Genomic DNA, 12,324 nt, shown 5'->3' with positions numbered 1-12,324 from the left:
TCTCTGGTCCTCAGCCAGCCCACCTCCCAGCATGCTACCTTGCCAGAGAGGTAGTAGGGCCAGAGAATTGGACTTGTAAAGTGGCTTCCTGTTAACTACTGATTAAAGTCTCTATTACAAGAAAACAATAAATGTTTTTCTATTCCCAGAGACATTTTAAAGTAAGAAATGTTGATTTTAGCAAAGACGTTTATGTTTCATTAAAATATTTGAATTTTACAAGCATTATCATTTTTAGTTTTGCTTATTAACTTCCACTCTTTTCTTCTACTTGTATATGTAGTACATAGTTGCTAATCATAATTTACATACCATTGTATTATTATTGTTCATTTAACACATCGTAAACATTTTCCAAATTAAATTGTTTTATAGTACTTAAGAAAACACGATGTGTATAATAAAGGCAATGACCTCTTACTTTATCAAAAAGATTAATAGCAAAGAGTTTATAGGTGTAAATTGAAGTGCAGTACGTGAGTTTGCTAACTCTTCTTCCCCATGCAGATATTTCTCAGGAAGAAGTCATTCACAGAATTGCATATGGACATCACCATAGACACCTACCCGGTGGCATCAGCGAATGGAGGAGGGGATGACCAAACATTAAGGTCACATTGAAAAGCCAATGTCTGTGGCATAGACCAACATTTTGAAAGTGGTTGAACTAGAAATGAAACCTCAGGTGTGGCTAACTCCAAGGATCTAGCACCTTCTGCTGTTATCTGGCTGTCTACCACAACAACTTCAAAATGAGGAAGTTGAAATATGTTAATGATTTTCAGACTCTGCTCTAAGGAGTTCTAGGTAAGTCCATGACCAATCACCTCTACCTTTTTTTTTTTTTTTTTTTGGAGTCAGGGGTCTGCCTCTGTCACACAGGCTGGTGTGCAGCAGTGCCATGATCCACCCTCAAAATCCTGGGATCAACCAATCCTCTGACCTTAGCCTCCCAAATAGCTGGGACTACAGGCATGTGCCACCATGTCTGGCTAATTTTTATTTTTATTTTTTTTGTAGAGAATGGGGTCTTGCTATGTTGTCCAGGCTGGTCTCAAACTCCTGGGCTCAAGCAATCCTCCTGCCTGAATCTCCAAAAGTGCTGGAATTACAGAAATAAGCCACTGCTCCTGGCCCTCCACTTTTATCTGTTTCATATATTGGGCTTTCCTGTAAAATATATCTTCCAAGAGATTTAGCAGGTATCTACTGGGGCCTACTCGGGGCTTTCGCAATCCCTGTGGCTGTTAATTGATGACTCCCAAGGTCCCTTCTGACACTAACATGCTGATCGTTAAAAATATGGTTCTGCAATAGTTTGGCCTTTCAGAGCAGCAGAGAAAAAGTGCCGTGTCCTAAGGTCTGATTGCCATCTCTACCTTGCTAGTGATTTTTAGAGGAACCCAAATCCTCAAACCCTGTAACAAATGTAGAATTGTTTTTTCCCCCTACTTTTTGGTCCAGATTTATTGATCTGGTTTCAAATAAAATAATATAGATGCTAATCAGAGGAAACAATACCTTTGTGCTCTTCCAACTTTCTTAATGCAGCTTAATGCAGTTTTTCATCAGAATATTTTTAAAATTTAAAAACATGTTTACCATCTTTCTTCAATGTAAAGATCATTCATGCACATATGAAGGTCAGAACATTTTTTAAAATAAAATGTGAATAATCTCATTGACTCAGAGTTGATGATGATGATATTCACATTTATTGAACGTGCCAGGTTGTGCTGTGACTACTTTATATGTCTTATTTAATTACACTATATGTAGCCCATTGCTGCATGATGAGCAGGCTGTGAAATCAAATGCCCATAAATGGAATTTAGCATTATTAGACAAGACCCCACACTAGGAGGAAAGGAAAGGTGAAACTCAGCTGAGTTTTCCTGGGAGCTGGTTGCTGAGGTGGTTGTAAGGAAGACTCTGGCCTGAAAAGCTTGAGTCCACAGGTTGAATGCGAGCCCTTTCTTCATTCCTGCCTTTTGTTCTACTCCCCAAGCCTGTGAAATATCCTCAGATCTTTGCCTTTGTCCCCTAGGTATGAATCTCTCCACCTGTAACAGAGGATTGTCCCTGTCCTCTGGAACTTAGCTCTGGTGTGAAGACAAGATAGCTTGGGGAAAGAAATCCTGGGCTTTGAGTCAGAACACAGCGCACAGGGAAGGAATTAATTGAGAATTTTTCCCAAACTCTAAGACCACTGCTCAGCCATGTTATCAGAAGAACCTACGGGAAAACTGTGTCAATGTCCTTATGAACTGTGGAATGGTTTGCTAATTCCCTGTAGGGAAATAAAAGCAGACTCGAATTTCTTGACTTTTGACTGGTTGTTTATTTGTATATTTACTTTTACATGTACGTACTGTCATGGGATTCTTAGGGTGTTGCTTTGCCAGCTGGAAACCTCTGTGGCTAGCAGTGCCTCTGCTTTGGTTTCGCTCACGCCCTCTGGGCTCCTTCTGCTCACTTGGCCCATCAGGCTGCGCTTGGCTCCTGCTTCCAGCCCAGATCCCACACCTCCCAGGCTGTGTGAATGAGCAAGTACAGGGTCCAGCCACTGCACATAGCCAGGTGTGCCGGCTGTGGTGGGGCAGGCAGCTCCAGGCACCGGCACAGGCGCCAGCTCTGTGCAAGGCTGCAGCTGGACCAGACGTACTGCAAGCAGCTTCCGCTGTGGGCACCAGCATGTGGACAAGGGGAAAGCAGTAACACCAGAAAGCTCAGAGACACCAGGAACCACAAAGCCCCAAAGAGGGAGTTATAGCATGTCACAGCCATGACTCGGGGAGCCCTGAGGTCTGGGCTCCCAGAAGGGCTGCAGCTCTTCTGTCCTTCTTGTCACCCACAATGTGGTGAGTGGGGGGCAAGTTTCAGTCCTGTTTGTGTTACAGCTCTTTCAGTGCCACCATTCAGTGGGTCCTGTGTTCTTGTCCCATGTCCAGGAAGAATGAGGCACGTGGATAACTGGAGAGTGAGCAAGATGGAAAGGAGCTTCACTGAATGACAGAATAACTCTGAGGAGACCCAAAGTGAGTAGTTCGTTTCCACAGGCAGGCCATGCTGATGAGTGTCCAGCTCTCAGTGGAGAGGAGAACTATAGTGGGTACCTCCTTTCCACAGGCAGGTCATCCTGACCAGTATGCAAGTGTGGCTGAATCAGGGATTTTATGGGCTCAGAAAGGAGGAACTGTGTGATGATTGGTCCATGGGTGGCCATGGGCGTGCCTGGAAAAAACACCATAAATTTTCACTCTGGGTCATGGACACCACCTGGGATTGGCAGCCTGGCCCCCAGGCTTCAGGCTGTCCCTGGTTTGAAAGTGGGGCTTCACTGGGGACCCGCCCCTTCCCTCCTAGGAACCTGTCTGCCTCCTGCCACCATCAACATGCCCTCCATGGCACCCAGGCTGTTCACACCAAGGGGCACCTGCAGGCCTGCGTTAAGCCTCCCTCAGCCCTCCTGGCCTCCCTTCCTGAGCTCGTTGGTGCTCAAAGTTTCAGAAGGTGCTAAGGCAGCGGGGGATGTCTGGCATGTCAGTGCTGCCCTGAGTGTGTACACACCTAGCCGGGCCATGACAGCACCCAGGCTCAGGCTCTGAAATTGGAGCAGGTACCAGGATTTGGGAGAGGCCAGGGAGTGGGAGCAGGCACTTCCAAGCCTGTGGGGGCAGAGAGCTTCCCATGCCCCTGAGAGTACAGGGATGCCCGGTTTTGGAGCTGCGTTGATGTGGCTGCTGCTGCACTGGGGAGTGAGGTGCTCTTGGCCAGACAACTCAGTAGGTGGCGGGACTCCCACCTATTCCCGCCCTCCTCTGGCTCCATGAAACACACAGCCTCAGCTGCACCTTCCCCACTGCAGCTGGCATCCTCACAGCGGCTGCTCCAAATAGGCCACCGCCACCATCAGTACCCTGGGCTTTGGAAAGATAATGGCTGCTAGTTGTACAAACTTCTCAAAATAGACTCTTCACTCTAGTTATTGTTTATGAATTTGTGAGTATGCATTTGTGCGTGTGGCAAATTTGGGGAAAGACGTTGGGTCATATGAATTCATCATAGGGGAACATAAGTCAGAACTGAGTTTCACAATTTCCCAGGGTTATGCAACAAGAGTCAGACTAGCTCAGAGTCTTTGAAATATTGTAGACAACTCAAATATTGTGTGCATTTTTCTCAGAAAAAGTTACAGTATTTAAATTGTTATTTAATTGTATTGTAACTTCGTCTAAAGTCTGCTCTTAGACTGAAGAGCAGATATCAGATTCAGTTCCCCTTTACATTTGTCCATAAGGATGGTTTGTCTGTGCTGAATGGGGGAATGGGACATCAACCACCGCTTATAACCCTGCTTATAACTTTTTAATGTTATTGCTGGGAAATTTCATTCCTGCTTGCTCATGACTTAAAAAAAAAATCGTGTTTATACATTTAGAATTACCATGACAAAAATAGGCCCCCTCCCCTAAAAAAAAAACCATAAGTATTCATAATATTTAAAGGAGATAAATTACCCAACACTAACTCTGAAGAATAACCCAGGGAGGTGATGATTAAAATACTTTGGCCTTATGAAAGGAGCATATCTTTGGACCAGATTAATATACTTTTGGCATTTATGCAGAACAGGGAGTTGATCTCTGTAGATTCTAATTTACAACAATGTCAACATTTAAAATAGACTACTAATAAAGACACCAAGAACAAACATGCCTCTAACCTGAGGTACATCAAATAACCCTTCCCTTGTTTGTTGTTTTGACATTAAATGCGAATAAATAGTAAAAGGGGACCAATATAAGGAACACATTTAAACTGTTTAATAATAATTATATGAGCAGCTCACATCATTAGCTTTTTTTTTCTTTGTGCTGTTAGGTATAACTGACACATGTATTTAAAATATACAGTTTGATGAGTTTACACACATACATGCATCCATGAAACTTTTGCAGGAGTTTTCCTTAGTTCAGTTAAAGACAAGGTTCTTTGTCCTATGGCCTTGAAAATTCAGGCTTGCAGACCATTGAGTAAGATGGGGTTTTATTGGGTAAAAAGAGAGAAAGGGGGGAAACAGAGACTCTCGCTAGGCCAGAGTCCCTGCTAGAGCAGTTCCCACCCACCGTTTGAATCCCAGGTTCCATACAGGAAGAGGAGGGACTGGGCTCCTCCCCGCTGCAAAGGGCATGAACTTCCTGAGGCTCCACCTCAGCGGGTAGGCTGGTTGGAGTTTCTCCAGGGACCGCCACCCACCTGGCTGTCTCAAAACCATCACCAGAATCAAGATAATAAACATATCCATCAGTCCCAGAAGTTTCCTCATGGCCCTTTGTAATTCTTCCCTATATACCCCTTCTCATCCATCTAGGCAATTGTTGATCTTCTTTCTGTCACTATGGACTAGTTGGCATTGTTTGGGATTTAAAAATTTTATTTTTGTAGAGAAAGGGTTTCACTTTGTCACCCAAGCTGGAGTGCAGTGGTGCCATCACAACTCACTGCAGTGTTGACTTCCTGGGCTCAAGTGACCCTCCCACCTCAGCTTCTTGAGTAGCTGGGACCACAGGCATGCACCACCATGCCTGGCTAATTTTTAAAGAGACAGGGTCTTGCTATGTTGTTCAGGCTAGTCTCAAACTCCTGGCCTCTAGTGATCCTCCCACCTTGGCCTCCCAAATTGTTGGGAATATAGACATAAGCCGCTGTGCCCAGCCTTGAATTTCATACAGATTTATTTTTTTGGTTTAGTTTCTTTTTCTCAGCATAGTTATACTGAGGGTCATGAGGGTCATTCATGTTACTGTATGCATCATTAGTTCAGACCTTTTCATTGCTGAGAGGATTCATTCACACATGATTAGCTTTTTTTTTTTTTTTTTTTTTTTTTTTTTTTTTTTTTTTTTTTTTTTGGAGACAGGGCCTCACTCTCACCCAGCCTGGAGTGCAGTCGCCCAATCTTGGCTCACCACAACCTCTGCCTGCTAGGCTCAAGCAATTCTCCTGCCTTAGCCTCCCGAGTAGCTGGGATTACAGGTGTGCACCACTACTGCCCAGCTAATTTTTGCATTTTTTAGTAGAGATAGGGCTTCACCATGTTGGCCAGGCTGGTCTTGAACTCCTGACCTCAAATGATCCACTTGCCTTGGCCTCCCAAAGTGTTGGGATTACAGGCATGAGCCTCCATGCCCCCCACGACATGATTAACTTTTGATAGCTTGAAACTTCTAGGAGAATTTGCCCAGCTCCAGGCAATCAAAAGTAATGAACCAGTCTACCTCTAGTGTTGACCATCAACTTGAACATAGCGCACTGTTAACATGAGACTTAAATGCAAATTGTTTTCCTTATTGTTCATTGCCTCTAGGATGCAAAATATTAACTAGAATTACAGGAATAATGTGTAAAATGGTAAAAATCACGTTTGCCTTCCAAACTAGCCAAAGGGAAATGAAAACATGAGCTAATCTCAAATATTATATCAATTCTTACAAAATCCTATTTAATTCAATTTGTGTGTTGCGAATTGAAAAGATTCTTGAGAAAAATATTGTTCAACTTTTAAAGGATAATTTGGGGCCAGGCGCGTGTGGCTCATGCCTGTAATCCCAGCACTTTGGGAGGCCGAGGTGGGTGGATCTCGAGGTCAGGAGATTGAGACCATCCTGGCTAACATGGTGAAACCCCATCTCCACTAAAAATACAAAATATTAGCGGGGTGTGGTGGCAGGCGCCTGTAGTTCCAGCTGCTGGGGAGGTTGAGGCAGGAGAATGGCATGAACCCTGGAGGCGGAGCTTGTAGTGAGCCGAGATCGTGCCACTGCACTCCAGCCTGGGCGACAGAGTGAGACTCTGTCTCAAAAAACAAAAAACAAAAACAAAACAAAAGATAATTTGGGGCTAGAAACTTCACAAATGTGATGAAAGGAAGATTGGATCCTTGTACACAAGTAAACTTAGGAAATTTCTTAGGGAATCAGCACTGATACAGACTGGGGGATTTGGTGAGTATAATTTATTTAGATGTTACCTTTTAAGAACAGCATTTTTACATTATAGAAGCAATAATGTTCAAACAGAAACTTAAATATGAATGTTCATAGCAGCACTATTTACAATAGATACAAATGGAAACAGCCCGTATGTTCACCAGCTGATAAATGGATAAAATTTTTATATCCATACAATGTACTATTATTCAATCATAAAAAGGAATGAAGTATTGGCCAGATGCTACAACATGAGTGAACCTTGAAAACGTTATGCTAAGTGAGAAGCTGGACACAACAGGTCACATGTTATTTCATTTATACAAAATACCCAGAGTAGGCAAATCCATAGAGACAGAAACCAAATTAGTGGTTGCCAGGGACTGGATAGGATAATGGGAGTGACTGTTTGATGGATACAGGGTTCCCTTTTGTTGCAATGAAAATGTTGTGGAACTAGATGGTTGTGATGATGGCACATTGTGAATGTACTAAATGCCATGAAATTTTACACTTTAAAATGCTGAAAATGGTAAATTTTATGTTATGTGTACTTTACCACAATAAAAAGCAATCTATACCATGTAAAAATTTAGAAGGTATAGATAAACTCAAAGGAAAATAAATGTGCCTATCTATCAATCATCTGTCCTATATCTAGTTATGTCTCAGTAAAGAGAATGTTGCTGTATGTATAATCTGTAGCCTAGTTTTTCTCTTAATATATCATAAATTCACATCATCTAATATTCTTTACAGTATTTTTAATGACGACAATATTCCATTGAATTAAGGAAAAATAATTTCTTAGGCCAGTCTCCTATTATTGAGCATTTAGTTTATATATATTATGAATAATAGTAAAATATTCTTGTAGGTAAGTATTTGCCCAGATTTGTGATTATTTTCTCAGAACAAACTCTGGGATGTTGAATTGCCCAGATAAAGAATGTAAACATTTAAAAAATTGATAGATTCTTTAAAAATAGTTCTAGATTTACAGAAGAATTGAATAGAAGGTTTCTGTATACCATCCCCACCTTCAGTTGCCCCTATTATTAACACCTTACATTACTATGGTACATTTGTTACCATATGTAACAAATTAATAAATTGATATTGATTCATAATTTTTAACTAAAGTTCACACTTATTCAAATTACCTTATGTATTAGGGTTCTCTAGAGGAACAGAATTAATGGAATATATATGTATATTATATATATATAAAAAATTATATATTAAATAACTTGGAGTCCAATGTTTGAGGGCAGGAACCATCCAGCATGGGAGAAAGATGTAGGCTGGGAGGCTAGGTCAGTTTCTCTTGTCACATTTTTCTGCCTGCTTATATTCTAGCCGGGATGGCAGCTGATTAGGTGGTGCCCACTCAGATTAAGGGTAGGTCTACCTTTCCCAGCTCAGGGATTCAAATGTTAATCTCCTTGGCAACATCCTCACAGACACACCCAGGATTAATAATTTGTGCACTTCAATCCAGTCAAGTTGACACTCAGTATTAACCATCACACCTTAGTTTTTTCTTTTTTTTTTTTATTGTTGTACATTTTCCTATTTTTATTTGTATATGTCCCTATTTCCCGTGAGTTTTTTTTTTTTTTTTTTTTTTTTTTTATTATACTTTAGGGTTTTAGGGTACATGTGCACAATGTGCAGGTTTGTTACATATGTATCCATGTGCCATGTTGATTTCCTGCACCCATTAACTCGTCATTTAGCATTAGGTGTATCTCCTAATGCTGTCCCTCCCCCCTCCCCCCACCCCACAACAGTCCCCAGAGCGTGATGTTCCCCTTCCTGTGTCCATGAGTTCTCATTGTTCAATTCCCACCTATGAGTGAGAACATGCGGTGTTTGGTTTTTTGTCCTTGTGATAGTTTACTGAGAATGATGTTTTCCAGTTTCATCCATGTCCCTACAAAGGACACGAACTCATCATTTTTTATGGCTGCATAGTATTCCATGGTGTATATGTGCCACATTTTCTTAATCCAGTCTATCGTTGTTGGACATTTGGGTTGGTTCCAACTCTTTGCTATTGTGAATAGTGCCGCAATAAACATACGTGTGCATGTGTCTTTATAGCAGCATGATTTATAGTCCTTTGGGTATATACCCAGTAATGGGATGGCTGGGTCAAACGGTATTTCTAGTTCTAGATCCCTGAGGAATCGCCACACTGACTTCCACAATGGTTGAACTAGTTTACAGTCCCACCAACAGTGTAAAAGTGTTCCTATTTCTCCACATCCTCTCCAGCACCTGTTGTTTCCTGATTTTTTAATGATGGCCATTCTAACTGGTGTGAGATGGTATCTCACTGTGGTTTTGATTTGCATTTCTCTGATGGCCAGTGATGAGGAGCATTTCTTCATGTGTTTTTTGGCTGCATAAATGTCTTCTTTTGAGAAGTGTCTGTTCATGTCCTCTGCCCACTTTTTGATGGGGTTGTTTGTTTTTTTCTTGTAAATTTGTTTGAGTTCATTGTAGATTCTGGATATTAGCCCTTTGTCAGATGAGTAGGTTGCAAAAATTTTCTCCCATTGTGTAGGTTGCCTGTTCACTCTGATGATAGTTTCTTTTGCTGTGCAGAAGCTCTTTAGTTTAATGAGATCCCATTTGTCGATTTTGGCTTTTGTTGCCATTGCTTTTGGTGTTTTAGACATGAAGTCCTTGCCCACGCCTATGTCCTGAATGGTATTGCCTAGGTTTTCTTGTAGGATTTTAATGGTTTTAGGTCTAACATATAAGTCTTTAATCCATCTTGAATTAATTTTTGTATAAGGTGTAAGGAAGGGATCCAGTTGCAGCTTTCTACATATGGCTAGCCAGTTTTCCCAGCACCATTTATTAAATAGGGAATCCTTTCCCCATTTCTTGTTTTTGTCAGGTTTGTCAAAGATCACATAGTTGTAGCTATGCGGCATCATTTCTGAGGGCTCTGTTCTGTTCCATTGATCTATGTCTCTGTTGTGGTACCAGTACCATGCTGTTTTGGTTACTGTAGCCTTGTAGTATAGTTTAAAGTCAGGTAGCGTGATGCCTCCAGCTTTGTTCTTTTGGCTTAGGATTGACTTGGTGATGCGGGCTCTTTTTTGGTTCCATATGAACTTTAAAGTAGTTTTTTCCAATTCTGTGAAGAAAGTCATTGGTAGCTTGATGGGGATGGCATTGAATCTATAAATTACCTTGGGCAGTATGGCCATTTTCACGACATTGATTCTTCCAACCCATGAGCATGGAATGTTCTTCCATTTGTTTGTATCCTCTTTTATTTCATTGAGCAGTGGTTTGTAGTTCTCCTTGAAGAGGTCCTTCACATCCCTTGTAAGTTGGATTCCTAGGTATTTTATTCTCTTTGAAGCAATTGTGAATGGGAGTTCACTCATGATTTGGCTCTCTGTTTGTCTGTGATTGGTGTACAAGAATGCTTGTGATTTTTGTACATTAATTTTGTATCCTGAGACTTTGCTGAAGTTGCTAATCAGCTTAAGGAGATTTTGGGCTGAGACAATGGGGTTTTCTAGATATACAATCATGTCATCTGCAAACAGGGACAATTTGACTTCCTCTTTTCCTAATTGAATGCCCTTTATTTCCTTCTCCTGCCTGATTGCCCTGGCCAGAACTTCCAGCACTATGTTGAATAGGAGTGGTGAGAGAGGGCATCCCTGTCTTGTGCCAGTTTTCAGAGGGAATGCTTCCAGTTTTTGCCCATTCAGTATGATATTGGCTGTGGGTTTGTCATGGATAGCTCTTATTATTTTGAGATATGTCCCATCAATACCTAATTTATTGAGAGTTTTTAGCATGAAGGGTTGTTGAATTTTGTCAAAGGCCTTTTCTGCATCTATTGAGATAATCATGTGGTTTTTGTCTTTGGTTCTGTTTATATGCTGGATTACATTTATTGATTTGCATATGTTGAACCAGCCTTGCATCCCAGGGATGAAGCCCACTTGATCATGGTGGATAAGCTTTTTGATGTGCTGCTGGATTCGGTTTGCCAGTATTTTATTGAGGATTTTTGCATCAATGTTCATCAAGGATATTGGTCTGAAATTCTCTTTTTTGGTTATGTCTCTGCCAGGTTTTGGTATCAGGACGATGCTGGCTTCGTAAAATGTGTTAGGGAGGATTCCCTCTTTTTCTATCGATTGGAATAGTTTCAGAAGGAATGGTACCAGTTCCTCCTTGTACCTCTGGTAGAATTCAGCTGTGAATCCATCAGGTCCTGGACTCTTTTTGGTTGGTAAGGTATTGATTATTGCCACAATTTCAGAACCTGTTATTGGTCTATTCAGAGATTCAACTTCTTCCTGGTTTAGTCTTGGGAGGGTGTATTTGTCGAGGAATTTATCCATTTCTTCTAGATTTTCTAGTTTATTTGCATAGAGGTGTTTGTAGTATTCTCTGATGGTAGATTGTATTTCTGTGGGATCGGTGGTGATATCCCCTTTTTCGTTTTTTATTGCATCTATTTGATTCTTCTCTCTCTTCTTCTTTATTAGTCTTGCTAGCGGTCCATCAATTTTGTTGATCTTTTCAAAAAACCAGCTCCTGGATTCATTAATTTTTTGAAGGGTTTTTTGTGTCTCTATTTCCTTCAGTTCTGCTCTGATTTTAGTTATTTCTAGCCTTCTGCTAGCTTTTGAATGTGTTTGCTCTTGCTTTTCTAGTTCTTTTAATTGTGATGTTAGGGTGTCAATTTTGGATCTTTCCTGCTTTCTCTTGTGGGCATTTAGTGCTATAAATTTCCCTCTACACACTGCTTTGAACGTGTCCCAGAGATTCTGGTATGTTGTGTCTTTGTTCTCGTTGGTTTCAAAGAACATCTTTATTTCTGCCTTCATTTCATTATGTACCCAATAGTCATTCAGGAGCAGGTTGTTCAGTTTCCATGTAGTTGAGCGGTTTTGAGTGAGTTTCTTAATCCTGAGTTCTAGTTTGATTGCACTGTGGTCTGAGAGACAGTTTGTTATAATCTCTGTTCTTTTACATTTGCTGAGAAGAGCTTTACTTCCAACTATGTGGTCAATTTTGGAATAGGTGTGGTGTGGTGCTGAAAAAAATGTATATTCTGTTGATTTGGGGTGGAGAGTTCTGTAGATGTCTATTAGGTCCACTTTATGTAGAGCTGAGTTCAATTCCTGGATATCCTTGTTAACTTTCTGTCTCGTTGATCTGTCTAATGCTGACAGTGGGGTGTTAAAATCTCCCATTATTATTGTGTGGGAGTTTAAGTCCCTTTGTAGGTCACTCAGGACTTGCTTTATGAATCTGGGTGCTCCTGTGTTGGGTGCATATATAT

The sequence above is a fragment of the Symphalangus syndactylus genome, chromosome 18, assembly GCF_028878055.3.
Source record: "Symphalangus syndactylus isolate Jambi chromosome 18, NHGRI_mSymSyn1-v2.1_pri, whole genome shotgun sequence".
NCBI classification, from domain to species: domain Eukaryota; kingdom Metazoa; phylum Chordata; class Mammalia; order Primates; family Hylobatidae; genus Symphalangus; species Symphalangus syndactylus.
Note: the sequence above shows the minus strand (reverse complement) of the source record.